Here is a 13596-nt window from a genome sequence, read left to right on the forward strand (position 1 = left end):
CCTGTGGGGGCTGTCTCAGGCATAAGGTCCTGTCAAGTTATTCCACATGACAAGGTCAGTGCAAACCATATTTCTCTTTCTTTTCATTTTCATGAAATTAAAATATTTGACTTCATTAATCAATTCAAATTTTGCAATGTAATAAATATGTCATACCCATATAATCATGCCATCAATCGCTGATACATATGAATTGATATAACATACTCATACTCAAAATCACATAAATAGATAACAGTGTCTCAGATATAACAAATTCATCGATCTCAAATCCAACGATACAAAATCAAGGAGATAAAACCAACAGTAAAATAATATATATAATGATGATCATGTACATATATTCTTACCCTTACCGGTGACTGATCCAAACACAGAAATCAATATTCTTCTTTGATTTATAAATTTCTCTAACAAGATATTCCACTCGATATCTTATGCAGACAATCGTATCTCTTCTTGACCCTGATCAAATATAAAAATCATATATAGAGAAAATTATCGATAATCGATCCTAATAACACAGATCGAAGACCTATCTTAGGATTAATCAAAATTAGGATTTGTTTAAGCATCTAGATCCTTCACTGATCCATAAAACTTTTAGAGAGAGAAAATCCATGAAGAGAGAGAAAATTTTAGAGAGAGAAAGTAGAGAGAGAAAGTGGAGAGAGAAATTTTCGTATCCTTCTGATGAGGCAATCATGATCAAGATCACCAGAGGTTCTATCCGGGTGACTCAATATGAATCAAGTGTTACAATTTCAAATAGGATCGACTGGGATCAGATCTACCGCACGAATTTCGGAGCAATCTCAAATCATCATATTTTTATTTCAAAATTTATCCTAGGGTCTGTGATGAAATCAGAGAGAGTAGAAAAATTCTAGAGAGATAAAATCCACAAAAAGAGAGAAAGATCTAGAGAGAGAAAATAGAGAGAGAATCTAGAGAGAGAAACTGGAGAGAGAAGGTAGAGAGAGGAGAGAGAGAAAATTTTTCTCTCTTCTTCTTCTTTTTATTTTATTTTATTTTTATTTTTCTCTTTCTCTTTTTTTTTCTTTTCTTTTTCTTTTTCCTTTTTCTTTTCTTTTTCTTTTTCCTTTTTCTTTTCTTTTCTTTCTTCTTCTTCTTTCTTCTTCTTTTCTTTTCTTCCCGTGGCATATTTTTGACCGAAACAGGGGATCTTTGATCCCCTCCCTGGTTGGCCGGTCGGCGGTGCAACCGGCATGGGATAGTCGGCGGTCGAAGGAGAGGTGATCCGACGGCAAGAGACGGCCAAACCGGTGGTCGGCGGTGACCACCGACGATGGAAAACGGCAAAAAGAAGGATTTCTTCCGTAACAAAATCCGGCGACTCCGGTCACCGGCGAGCATGCACATCGGCACGGGAAGGAAGGGAAGGAAGAGAGGAAGGGGAGGAGGCTTACCTCCGTCGTCGGTGAAGCTTTTCCGGCGAGAAATTGGACATCATAGTGATGGGTCTTCGTGAAAAATTTCCAGCGATTGCCGCCGTTTTGTCCCGAGATTTTCGATGGAAAGGAGAGAAGAGGGACCTCCTCCTTAAATAGGGCCGGAGGGAGCTTGTCTCTGACTCCGATTGGGAGCCATTGAACGGAGGAAGAAGACTCCCTTCGGGAGTCTTCTCCCCTGTTTCTTTCCTTTTCTTTTTTTTTTTTTGGTTTGGGCTGTGGCTGATTTTGGGCCAGGGTGTTACATTCTCCCCCCCTTCAAATAATTTCTTCCTCGAAATTAAGTTATGTTGTTGAGATATATTTCAAGGTATACATTCTTCATATCATTCTCAAGCTTACAATAATGTCTTATGTATTATTTATTTCTCATGATCTTGTTATAACAAAAATTATTTGAAACTTCAAATTCATCTCCTCTTATTGATTTTTCAACTTTTTGAAGAACTATAACATTTTGGACTTGTATTAATATACCACCGTTATTTGTCTAATACATTCCACTCAAATTCATAATTATCTCAGGCTACCCTTGATAGAAAAATAAATAAAGATCAAACATCGGGCACTCTTCACAATTATCGATTTCTTTCTTCACTTGATCTTCCAACAAATTTTATATATAGACTCTCATCTTAAGAAAAATCTCAATCTTCTATATCAGTTCAAGTAACAATATTAAATTTAAAAAAAAAAATATGAGATCTATGTCAAGACATTCTAAGTTTGAACTAATATCAGAACTATCAAGCTGTTAATAAACTTGAGATATCTAGAATTTCTTGGCATTATCTACAATAAAGCAACCTACTGACAAGATTATCCGGCTATGATCAGATTAGATCAAAATTTATAGTATCCTTTCATTATCAATAAAATTCTTTCTTATTTGCAACTAATATATTTCATCATAATATCTTTTGATTTTAAAGATTAATATTTCTAATCAATTTAATCCACCACGCTTTTGCTGCACACTCTGATCTTAATTTATCAAATTATATAAGTCTATCAAAGATAAAAATATCCTCATATGTTAGATCAATCCAGGATAGATCTAACCTTCAAATTTCATATAAGACTTAGGGCAAAATTTTAAGTTTCTTTATCTTTACTACCTTTGGGTATAGCATATAAAAATTAAATCTTGATCCACTTTCTATGTTTGAAATCATTGCATAAGTTTCATCACTCTTCAAGAATCCAACATATCTAGAATCAATTAGAGTTAACCTTAGATTTATCTTACAATCATTTAGATAATTTTTAAATTAATCTTCCTTTTTAAAAGAATTAATTCTAACTTGACAAACTAGAAGAACTCAAGGCAGCATCCTTAAGTAGAATCAACTTGATTATTTCTTATAGAACTTCCTTCATCACAACCCGTAATATTAATCAATAAATCTATACAAAATTTTGTCCCTTGTATAAGTCATTCAAAATTTAACATTAGCAAGATGTCTTAATTTAATTTAAAAATTCAAACTTTGACTTGAATAATTAATACACTTCACCATCTTCAATAATCACAAAAAAAAAATCTAATCCAAAGATAGTAATATGAATTATTAAAAAAATTTCATCATAACCTGTATATCATTCTCTGACACAATAAATTTTCTTCTTTAATTTAACAATAATACAAAATACTTTTGAACCACTTAGAAAAGTAAGCTTTTGACTTGAAATTCAATGCAACTTGAAAGATCAAGGAATCATATTCAGAATATGATATTTTGAGTAACCAAAGATTTCACCAAAATGTGTATCTCATATTCTCATAATAAAATTTAAGTATATTTTTCATCTAAGATTGAGTTTCATATATGACCTTTTATAGGTTCAGTGTTCAAAAATATTTCTCTCTCATATGATGTAATTTCTTCTTAGACCATACCCTAATTAACTTTCTTTTGATAAGTCCAAAATTCATAATGCTCAGTCAATTATCATCGAAATTAGAAAAAGTATCATGATCTTCGATCATATAAGTTTTATATTCCAAAATCATCTAGTATACTCAACATAACTTATCAATACCTCCCACTTCATTTCAAGATCAACTCTTTCATACTTAGGTCAACCTTACTAATTGAAATCTAAGATATAACTTGTCAATTTTATTATAGACATCATATACCACTTATACATAAAGTTTCATCATAGTATTTATTGATTCAAATTTCAAATATTGATTCCTTTCTTTTATGTCAATCATGTTCCTTATGATCATAACCTAGGTTTAAATATCACTAAAGTCATAATTTCAAATAATTATAATCTTAAGCTTAAATACCGCTTAAATCATATTCTCTAATGATCATAACCTAAATTGTAATATCATTCTATCACATCCTTAATGATTATAACCTCAGACTCTAATATTATCTATCATACTCTATTGATTATAATCTCAAAATTTTGATACACTTATATGACAATCCCTAGTGACCTTAGACTTGGGCCCTAGTACTGTTCTATCATATCCTAATTACTTGTATCATTGTCTCCAAATGAACATAACCTAAGCTCTAAGCTCAGATGCCACTCTGTTACATCCTACTGATCTTACATAAAGTTTTGATATCACTTCATAATCTTAATGATCTTAAACCTAAGCTTTGATATTATTCTATCACATCCTAATCATTTATATCGTAATCTCCAATGATCATAACCTAAGCTCTGATACCATTCTGTCACGCCCCGAACCCAACACCCGGGTCGGATATGTGATGGCCGCACACTCCTTAGAGCAAGCCCTAAAGAATATGCAAGGCCAAATTAAATCATTACAACCTTATCAACCATAATATTTAATTTCAATAATAATTCATAAAACTTGCATAATTACAATTAACATTTCTTCAATCCTCTGATCAGGTATCAATGGTACTCTATCTATGCATCTGCTCACTCACAAATCCATACCATAGCCAACCATGGACATCTTGTAACTCTGAGAAGAAAAAGAAAATGAAGGGGTGTGAGCTTTACAGTCCAGTAAGAATTTCCATATCACACCAATATAATAATATAATCTAAAAATAATGATAGGCAATATCACATAAAAGTCGATGTTCACTGTCCAGAATACTGCAAACATTTATAGATTATCTGTTTTATCAAAAGAGATGCATCATCATATGTTAAATAAGTGAAACAATTTTATTCAACGATTGTTTCATGTCTTATCTTTCTATTTTCTTCTATTATCACATCATCTTTAATCCTTTCTTTTTGGCTTTAGCTTAAGCTTTGGCTTTGGCTTTGGACTACCAGGATCATGCGACGATCTTTTATTCGGATCAATTTCTGTGATCTTCCTTGGATCGAAATATTCATGATCTTTCTCGGATCAAAGTGGCCATGATCTTTCTCGGATCAAATCATTCATGATCTTTCTCGGATCAGATTTTTCATGATCTTTCTCGGATCATATTCTTCCACACATAAGCCTGTGGGGGCTGTCCCAGGCATAAGCTCCTAGCAAGTTATTCTACATGACAAGGCCAGTGCAAATCATATTTCTCTTTCTTTTCATTTTCATGAAATTAAAATATTTGACTTCATTAATCAATTCAAATTTTGCAATGTAATAAATATGTCATACCCATATAATCATGCCATCAATCGCTGATACATATGAATTGATATAACATACTCATGCTCAAAATCACATAAATAGATAACAGTGTCTCAGATATAACAAATTCATCGATCTCAAATCCAACGATACAAAATCAAGGAGATAAAACCAACGGTAAAATAACATATATAATGATGATCATGTACAGAGATTCTTACCCTTACCGGTGACTGATCCAAACACAGAAATCAATATTCTTCTTTGATTTATAAATTTCTCTAACAAGATATTCCACTCGATATCTTATGCAGACAATCGTATCTCTTCATGACCCTGATCAAATATAAAAATCATATATAGAGAAAATTATCGATAATCGATCCTAATAACACAGATCGAGGAGCTATCTTAGGATTAATCAAAATTAGGATTTGTTTAAGCATCTAGATCCTCCACTGATCCATAAGACTTCTAGAGAGAGAAAATTCATGAAGAGAGAGAAAATTTTAGAGAGAGAAAGTAGAGAGAGAAAGTGAAGAGAAAAATTTTCGTATCCTTCTGATGAGGCAATCATGATCAAGATCACCAGAGGTTCTATCAGGGTGACTCAATATAAATCAAGTGTTACAATTTCAAATAGGATCGGCTGGGATCAGATCTACCGCATGAATTTCGGAGCAATCTCAAATCACCATATTTTTATTTCAAAATTTATCTTAGGGTCTGTGATGAAATCAGAGAGAGTAAAAAAATTCTAGAGAGATAAAATTCACAAAAAGAAAGAAAGATCTAGAGAGAGAAAATAGAGAGAGAATCTAGAGAGAGAAACTGGAGAGAGAAGGTAGAGAGAGGAGAGAGAAAAAATTTTTCTCTCTTCTTCTTGTTTTTATTTTATTTTATTTTTATTTTTCTCTTTCTCTTTTTCTTTTTTTTTTCTTTTCTTTTTCTTTTTCCTTTTTCTTTTCTTATTCTTTTTCCTTTTTCTTTTCTTTTCTTTTCTTCTTCTTCTTCCTTCTTCTTTTCTTTTCTTCCCGTGGCTTATTTTTGACCGAAACAGGGGATCTTTGATCCCCTCCCTGGTTGGCCAGTCGACGGTGCAACCGACGTGGGGATGGTCGGTGGCCGAAGGAGAGGTGATCTGACGGCAAGAGGCGGCCAAACCGGTGGTCGGCGGTGACCACCGGCGATGGAAAACGGCAAAAAGAAGGATTTCTTCCGTAACAAAATCCGGCGACTCCGGTCACCGGCGAGCATGCACATCGGCACGGGAAGGAAGGGAAGGAAGAGAGGAAGGAGAGGAGGCTTACCTCCGTCGTCAGCGAAGCTTTTCCGGCGAGAAATTGGACGTCACAGTGATGGATCTTCGTGAGAAATTTTCGGCGATTGCCGCCGTTTTACCCTGAAATTTTCGATGGAAAGGAGAGAGGAGGGATCTCCTCCTTAAATAGGACCGGAGGGAGCTTGTCTCTGACTCCGATTGGGAGCCGTTGAACGGAGGAAGTGTTTCTTTCCTTTTTTTTTTTTTTTTTGGTTTGGGCTGTGGCTGATTTTGGGCCGGGGTGTTACATGGTTTGAAGAAGGCAAAAAAATATTAAAAAAAAAATTGCACGATCCAGATGAAGGAGAGTTGCCAAGGGTACTAAAAGAAATGATGCAGTTGAAATTCAAGGAGGGTTATAATTTGCAATTTGTGGTTGCTTACTACCTTAGCATCCCTACCGAATCCAAGTTCTTTGTATGTGGCATGACAATATCTGCCTCTTTTCAGCCTTCTTAAGCTGTGCCAGACTGCGGTCATTGTGGTTTCCTTCGTGATGTGTCATCTCAGGTCACTGAAAATGAACATTTCAAACTTCTGGAGTCTGCAAACATGTTGTTGTATCCTCCTTGCTGTGACTGAGTAAATGGCTGGGGTCTCCAGAAGTTACTTCGTAAATCTTTCGATGTACATTACCTTTTTAAATCAGTGTATGTTCATTCATCTTTCACTTATGAGAAAATGATAGAGATGGTCATCGCATACCATCTTGCCTTTGTTTTCCATGTAGTGGAGAAGCTTGCCCTTCTGTAATTGGGAAGGATGCACTCATCATGTTTGCATCATGTATCTTGCTAGAGGTGCAATTATAAGCCCTCCAGTACTGCACTAATATATGTAAACAGATGTGTATCTTGTTGTAGCGGCTTGGACTGTGCTAGCTCATTTATGCTACAGGTGAAAGTTCCAATGTCATTTTCTGATCCCAGGTATACTCTCAAATTTTATCAGGACCCGTGAGGAGAGTGTCATTGCGTCATTCTGTCATGGCAACCATTGTAATTTTGTAATCAAGCACACCAATCTTCAGGAAAGGTCTGCAACATCCAATCACTGGCACTTGCACATGCACATGTAAGCCTTTGAACCTCACTGTGGAATGCAGTTATCTTAAAACTATCAGTAAAGCCAGCGTCAACCATGGTCTTCAAATAATTGAAGGTGCTATGATTCCAGCCCGTGATTTTAGCCAAAGAAAGTTGAGAATGAGAACCACGAAGCCTCTTGTCATTGCAAAAGCTTGATGATGGTCTTCATTGATTTAAATGTTGATGGGTTAGCAGAGGGGTATTTGAAGGTGTTGTTGGTTTGACGGGGTATTTCGCATATTCATGCACGCAGGCGAAAAGTGAAGCGCAGGTTTGTAGGTTTGCATGGTTCAACAAGTAGCTTTTTAACTGGATGTCTCTCATCCTTCGTCAACAGGCACAGAGACTTAGCATCAGTCTGGTTACCAGTCATCAAAGTAGCTGGTAATCATGATCAGTGATACATTCTGAAGTTCTTCAGTTTTCATTGACGTTGAACCCTGAAATTACCTCAGAATTCATCCAACGGCGGGGATGTAAGAAATCGCTAGGTGAAGTGGCTGTTGGTCGTCCTATCCATCAAACTTGGGAACATGTGCGTCAAAAAGACCAGTGTAGTCAACAAATTTACTGACATGGCAATCATGCCTTATTACGAATCTCAAAGTTTCAATTGTATCACCAATGTCACGACAAAGTTTTGCTTCCCCCATCCAAGTGGGCCAGACCCATACTCATGGTCGATGGAATGAACCCGACTCAAATACGCAAATCTAGGCTATTGATATGGCCTATCGCAAACTCTTTTCTTTTATAGTATGAGGTTTCTTTATCCTTTTCCAACATGACGTGCATCTTTAAATTTCAAAATGCAAAGTTTGCATCACTAAATCTCGGAATTTCAAAACTTTGTCGAACCGTATGCCATTGCGAACAATTCACAACTTTTCTTTACCTCAACTTGAAGGTTCGATACCAATTCTTACAATTTTAAGAATATCTATATAAAATAATAAAAAATAAGCCGGTATGGCATATCACTACTTAATGTGGTTCATCCAAAATTTGGATAATATCCGTCAATAAAGTGAGAGAGCCACTACAATATTGGTGGAATATAGGACTTTACAAGTGTCCAAAAGAATATGAGCAAAAATGATACTCAGTACGCTTCTATCCAATGGAGAGCCATACTCCATTTATGATACAAAGAATACTTGCTTCTTTAACTAAAGCGGGATTTCAATCAAAGAGACGGGATGCATGTTCTTTTTGTGATTAGGAATTAAAAATTGGCTGAAACAGCTAGAGTGGAACATGGTGGCTTGGTGCACGAGTTAGGTGCTAAAATTTGGTGTAAAGACGCGACGAGGGAAGCCACTTTCTCACCAATATAACAATCCCAGGAGTCAAAAATTGTGCAGGTGGTATGCAATTCCTTATTGATGCATCGAGAGTTCCTTTTTTATTTTCTTGTTGGACTCCACTTTACTGGTGGCCGTTGGTTCCTAGCGTCTTACTGAAGCTTTTTGAAAGCTTTTAAGTGCTGGTCTGCGAACCACTCGTTAAGTTGCGAGTGGCAGACAAAAACTTTGCCCCCTTTATTAATAATAATTCTCTTTGGCTGGAATACTTTTATAGATGCTGTTGGCATCATCTTTCTATTTTTTTATTTAAAAAAAAAAACAAAATACGTGAAAACTTGTTGATTATTCATTTTATTTTATTTTTTTTAAGATCAGCCTTCAATTTTCCACTAAAATGGAAATTATCCATGATCCTCGTCACCGTTCCATTCGTTGGCCACCTCCATCAATCATTGACATTATTATCATTGCCGCTGTCACCATCGCATCGTTGCTGGAGAGGAAAATCTTATCAGCATTGTGCATGCTACCGGCTTTTAAATTGTAGCGTCAAATTTTTACAGCCATGAGGAATTAAACTATTTTGTTTATGTCACGTTGAGTGATGTGTGAAGGCATCACCGTATATATGGTCTCTCAGTTCACTGCTGTATCTGATACTCTGGTGGAGTTCTTTTTTTTAATAATATAAAAAAAATTATTTATATAAATAATTTAAATTTAAATTTATTTATTAATTTGATGAAAATATGATAAAATATTGAATGGCGTTTTATCGTCCACGTCATTCATCTCTAATTTTTATATAGACTACACAAAAAAAAAATTTAAAAATACTATTTTAAATAATATTTTTAAAAGTACCATTTAAAATGATGTTTTTAAAAACATCATTTTAAATGGTACTTTTAAAAATATCATTTAAAATGATATTTTTTAATTTTTTTCTAAAAAAAATAAAAAAAATGAGAAAAAATAAAATTTTAAATTTTAAATTTATAAATAAATAAAAATTTAAATTTTTAATAAATTTTAAAATATTAAAATTTAAATTTTTAATTCAAATAAAAAAGATAATTTTAAATTATTTTCTTCTTTTCAAATTATTTTTTTTAAAAAAATATCTAAACAAAAATCTTAAAAATTTAAAAAATTAAAAATATCATAGAAAAAAAAAGAGAAAAAATAAGAAAAAAATAAAAATTATAATTTTAAATTTAAAAAAAATTAATTTTAATTCAAATAAAAAACATCATTTCAAATTCTTCCCCATTTCAAATTAATTTTTTAAAAAAAAGATGTTCAAAAAAATAAAAAAATAAAAAAAATAAAAAGTGCCATAAAAAAGTCAAAAATTTTAAAAAATCAAAAAATAAATAAAAATTATAATTTAAAATTTAAAAGAAATAAAATTTTAAATTTTAATTAAAATAAAAAATATCATTTCAAATTACTTTCTCCATTTTAAATTAATTTATTAATTTCATAAAAATAGAAAAAAAATAGAAAAAATAGAAAAAATTTATAATTATAATTTTAAATTTCAAAAAATTAAATTTTTAATTTTAATTCAATTTTGATAAAAGAAAAAAAATGCCATAAAAAAGTGAAAAAAAGAAGAAAAAATGTGAAAAAAAATTTAAAATTTAAAATTTAAAAAAATAAGAATTTTAACTTTAATTCAAATAAAAAATATCATTTCAAATTACTTTCTTCATTTTAAATTATTTTTTTAAAAAAATATTTGAAGAAAAGAAAAAAATTGGTGTAAAAAAATAAAAAACACCATAAAAAAAGAAAAAAGAGAAAAGAACAGAATTAAAAAAAATAGGAATTGTAATTCTAATTCAAAAATAAAATTTTGAATTTTGAATTTTAAAAAATAAAAATTCTAATTATAATTTAAATAAAAAATATCATTTCAAATAACTAAATTAATTTAAATTTAATTTTTTAAAAAATATTCTAAATAAAGAAAAAAATATCTAAAAAATAAAAATTAAAAAAAATAGCATAAAAAGTAAAATATTTTAAAAAATAAAAAAAATAAAAATTATAATTTTTAATTTAAAAAAATAAAATTTTTAATTTTATTTGAAATAAAAAATATTATTTCAAATTACTTTTCTCATTTCAAATTATTTTTTTTAAAAAACATTCCAAACAAAGAAGTAAAAAATGAAAAAATATTCCTCACTTGAAATAATTTTAGCATAACTTTACGTTATAATTTTTATAGCCCTTTTAGCATAACTTTTTTTCTCCTAATGTTCTGAGACATATTCGAGTATGTGTATCCATATCCACAAAGCATAATATCCAATCACTTGAAATTAAATAATATAAAATAAAATTAATATTTAAGAATATTAAATAGAATAAAAATATCAAGCGTATAAAAAATAGTACAATAAATGTTACAAAAATATTAAGTACAAATCTAAAAAAGACTAAGTCCCACAAGGACATCATAGTACCCGTGGTCGCTTAGACCTTCTCAGGAAGGTCTTCGTCGGCTGCTCCTACTCTTGCTATGATGGCTCCTCCTTTATATCAGTGGAGGAGGTCTACTGGTCATGCTGCTCAGGAATAACTGATGCTGTCGGATCATCTACAGACTGAATGATCCGCTCAACCCTCTCATCTGGATACACGGATGGGCCTGAAAAGAAAGTATCATACTTATGTGGCCAACTGGTATCCGGTGATGTCATCTGGGGGATGTAGGAAGAAGAAAGCGCTGTCATTTGTGGATCAAAAGGCGATGGCATCTGTGCAGCATCTAATGATGACATCTGCGAAATATACGGTGATGGCATATGTAGAACATATGGTGACGACGTATATCTCATATCTGGTGTATCGGCTGCTCCATACCAAGGCGCACACTTATATGGATCAACACCAATCGCCACCAATATTTCAGAACTTGTTCTCTCTATCTCATGCAGTATCCGAATCCATTCATCCTCATCAGTCGTAAATAAAGCACGACGAGCATCCAACACAAGATCCGACATAGAATCAGTCTACAAAATAAAAATAAAACAGTCAATATACTGTAAAATATAAACAAAAATATAATACAAATAACATAAACTAATTTTTGTAGTCTTATCAAAAGATGCACAGCATAACTCTCACCCTCGTATCTGGGAACTGCATACCGAGACTGTCCAATGACTCATACTGTAATACTAAAAAATCAAACCATGTAGTCATCGGTATATGAACGGCCTCTCAAAATGGGATCACCATGAACAATATGATCTCGACGTACATCCCAAATATCGATATACGCTGCATGTCTGATATGCCAGTCAATACGAGCTCTACCTCATCGATCAATACGATGAAGTCCCTGGCTGGTATCAAATTGCTCTGGGATGCCCTGAATCTGACCAAACTGCCGCAGGACACGATTGGAAAGATGTCACTCTACCACATCAAAATAAATAAGTAGCATCCTAGCAGTCCATATGTCATGTCCAACTGTACACATCTGTGGTAATATAGCCAATATCTCATCTGTATATGGCTCCCACAAAAACTGATAGAGTTAAAATAAAAAAAATTAGTAAGCTAAAATTTTAATAGATTATAACAACTGTAAAATGATATTTGTAAAAAATTTAAAATTTATCCGTCTATATGTATCAACTAATGTATCCAACTGGCATCTATAAATCTGTGCCACTCTCGTTGATACGTGAACGTTGAATGCAATGTTCTATCTGTTTCACAATCTACTCATGTTAAATAAATTTTATCAAATTTAAAACAGTAAGTTTCAAATAATAAAAATAATATTTTTATACTTATATCCCAATGATCCATCTAGTCTGAATGAAGCATCAGGATCATGCTGCTCTGATGGTATCTCGAGCAACTAGCGTCATAATGGACTGATAGTCGGCATACGCTCCCATACCCAAATCTGTAAATTTCAAAAAAATTATACACGATATACCCAATGTGAAATATGAATATTAAAAATAAAAATTTATAATTCACATACCTGTAATAATACAAGATAACCACCAATCTCGCTCTGATCAGCATAAGAACCCCGACACATAGCTCTGTATAGGCAAGCTAGTACTGCACTGCCCCAACTGAATCTATGAGTGAAGTCTAAATACTCTAATAATGACAAAAACATCAACTTCATCTTATTCGATGAAGTATCGAGTAACAGGACACCACCTAACAACCGCAGCACCTGACCCCTAACATACTGCTGCACCATCTCCTCTGGTGCATCATCCGCAATATGAAAATATCGAGAAGCGAAAGAAGAAGAGGGAGAAAATGCCATTCTCTTTGGCATTTTCTCCTTTTTTTTCTCTTCTCCTTTTTTAATAATTTTTTTAATTTTTTTAATTTCTTTAGTTATTTTTATGTTATTTTTTAATAAATAAAATTAATTAAAAATGTGGATAGTAATTTGAATGATAATTTTTTATTTTAATTAAAGTTATTTTTTTAATTTATAATTTTAATTTTAATTTTTTTACCATTTTTTTCCTTTTTATTCACTTCTTTTATGGTATTTTTTTTGAAATTCAAATTAAAATTTTTATAATTTCAAATTATAATTTTAATTTTCTCCCATTTTTATCTTTTTGGCATTTTTTAGATATTTTTTCCTTTATTTAGAATATTTTTTTAAAAATTAAATTTAAATTAATTTAGTTATTTGAAATGATGCTTTTTATTTAAATTATAATTAAAATTTTTATTTCTTAAAATTTAAAATTATAAATTTTGTTGTTGAATTAGAATTACAATTTCTATTTTTTTTTCAATTCTATTCTTT

Source organism: Elaeis guineensis, chromosome 1 (assembly GCF_000442705.2).
Source record: "Elaeis guineensis isolate ETL-2024a chromosome 1, EG11, whole genome shotgun sequence".
NCBI classification, from domain to species: domain Eukaryota; kingdom Viridiplantae; phylum Streptophyta; class Magnoliopsida; order Arecales; family Arecaceae; genus Elaeis; species Elaeis guineensis.